The sequence below is a fragment of the Dipodomys spectabilis genome, unplaced genomic scaffold, assembly GCF_019054845.1.
Source record: "Dipodomys spectabilis isolate Male_0828 unplaced genomic scaffold, ASM1905484v1 ptg000267l, whole genome shotgun sequence".
In the NCBI taxonomy this organism is placed as follows: Eukaryota; Metazoa; Chordata; class Mammalia; order Rodentia; family Heteromyidae; genus Dipodomys; species Dipodomys spectabilis.
The window spans coordinates 3,053,031-3,055,890 of NW_024870944.1; positions in this window are offsets into that span (position 1 = coordinate 3,053,031).

The window sequence follows — 2,860 nt, forward strand, 5'->3', positions numbered from 1 at the left end:
CTAAAGTGCAGTTATGTGTAGTTCCTGCCAAGGGTTTTTCTCTCTTATTATGATGAGTTCCTTTTCTTTCCAGGTAAACCTGAACATTGCATGTCTTTCTGTGTACCCACATGTAAATAAGGTTTTTGTAAAATGTCAGCCATTGCACACCTTCTTTTTCTCTTCTCACCATTGGTGAGTTTGTTGGCAGCCAGCATTTTTCTAAGAAAAATGGAATTTTCTAGAAATTATTATGGTATGTTTATATATGTAGGTTAGAATTTATAGTTCTTTTGCTCTAGTGAATTGAGCAACATCTATGTGAGTTATAGATAACCTTTTGTGAACTTTTTTCTATGGTATAGATGAATTTTGGATATAATATCTCTATGGAAGTCCAAAGATATCTTTAAGTAATTTGTCCAAATGAAACAGGAATAGAAAACACTTTAATTTTTTTAGTTTTAATCAGAGTCTTGTATTGATTTGGGATATAAGAATTTTAAGTGATGCAATCTATTAATTTCATTTGTAGGAAAGGTGACATATACGAATGTACCTGAAGATACAGCATAACTTTTCCCTTTTGATGAGTTAAAAGGTTTAAGTTTAATTTCAACTAAGATACAAATCCAGTTTCTGCAATTAAGTAGATTAAATTAGTAGAAAACGTACTTTGTTTGCAGTAACAATTACAATATGATATATAGAAAAATGTGTGGCCAACACATTTGTGTAGTTGTGTAGTTAGATATCTTGATGTTGGAGTTATAAAATATAATAAATTACTTCACACAAGGAAAAAAATTGAGAGATGTTAGAGTTTTATACAGAGCGCAGAAAATACCAGGTGGTTTCAACAAATGTTTTCATTTTTCTATTCTTTTTTGTGTTTTTTTTTTGTGTGTGTGTATGTGTAAGTGCTTGTATTGGAGTTTCTATTTAGGGTCTTGTGCTTTACTTATCTTTTCCCTTAAGGCTGTTTCCCTACTTCTTAAGCCATACCACCATTTCCAGGTTTTTGTTATTTATTGGCAATATGAATGTCACAGATATTGCTGCTTGAGATCCCTTTGAATCTGGATCCTCAGATATCAGTCTCCTATGTAGCTGGGGTTACAGGTATGAGGCACCAGCACTCTGAGAGATGCATTTATTTTGTCATGTTCTGTGGCAAATTACCACATATTTATTTGTGCGTCCATCAAATACCAACTATTTTAGGTTAGCAGTTTGGGCTGGTAGTATGGGTGTGGTTTGTCTATAGCAGCTTCTCAGTTTCTAGCAGGGGGCCAAAAAGCTATAGTCTATCATGGAATGTGGGGATCTCTTCAAGATTAAAGGATGCCTGGTTGGGTTTAGGTCCTGTGGTTGTGAGACTGTGGTTTCTGCTTTCTGGTCACCTATCATACAAACACTGTTGTCAGCTCCTAGGCACCCCTATACTTTCTTGACAAACATATTCTCCTTACTGCTTGATTCATTCTGTTGACATCTATGACCTCTAGAAAACCCTTAATTTGCACTCACACCTTGGAAATAACTCATATCCAACTCTTGTGGGAACTAATTACATTTGTAGAATCTCTTTAATTTTGTTATCTACCAGAGTATATTGTAGGTTTAGATCCTGCCCAGACTGGAAGATAAAAGACTTCCCAAGGGTCTGAGTTGTTGTGTATTACCTGATACACATGAAAAGCTATTTATTAGATGGGAACTGGTGGCTCATTCCTGTAATCCTAGCTACTCAGTAGGATGAGATCTGAGGCTGTCAGTTCAAAGCCAACCCTGCAGGAAAGGCTGAGAGACTATTATCCCCAATAAACTCAGAAAACTGGAAGTGGCACTGTGGCTCAAGTGTTAGAGGACTCGCCTTGAGCTGAAGAGCTGAAGGACTGTGCACAAGGTCCAAAATTCAAGCGTATAACTGAAAAAAAATTTAAAAAATTGTTTATTATTCTAAGTGTCTTCAATTTCAGACACTGATAATGTTGAGTTATTGTTTGATTTTAGCCAATGAGGTCTGAAATTTAAGAAAATGAAAGCTAATTCCGTGGGTTGAGTGGAAAATAATTCGGCAGTTATAGGATATGAAAAGTAGGAGTAAAACTGAGGATATATTCAAGAGCAGTGGCAGTGGCTTCAGAGATGGGACAGAGGTGAACATGTTAGAAACAACGAGGGGGCAACAGTGCTTGATGAGAAATGTACTCGTTACCTTGTCTATTTAATTGTAACTCCTCTGTACGGTATTCTCAAAATAAAAAATAAATACAAAAATAAAAAGACATATTTTAGAAAGAGAACATGTGGCTGGGAATGTGGCTCAGTGGTACAGTGCTTGCCCAGCATGCATGAAGCCATGGGTTCAATTACTCAGTACCACATAAACAGAAAGAGCCAGAAGTGACGCTGTGCATGGGTGCTAGTCTTGTGCAAAGAAGCAGCTCAGTGACAGTGGCCAGGACCTGAGTTCATTCACCAAGACTGCCAAAAAATAAAAAAAGCGATAATGTTAACAATTGATAAGGGAGGGATACAGAGACCATATTCTTCACTGAATTTTTCCTCTATTTCAAAATCAAGACATCATTCCAGAGAGAAAAATGGGGCATAAAGCTGGTCCAGAATGAACATATCTTATGAAGAAATACAAGATTTTTTTACTGCAACTGTCCTGTAGAGATAATCCATTAGACATAATGGTGACTTGTAATATCACAAGTGCTATCTGGAGATTTTGTACGAGTGCTGGTCCTGAGCCTTAAAAAGAGTCTAGGTGCTATTTCTATATTTTTCCTCAATAATATTACTCTATTACTTAAGCCACAGCTAGACTTTTGATTTTTTTGGTGATTAAATGGAGATCAGAGTGTCA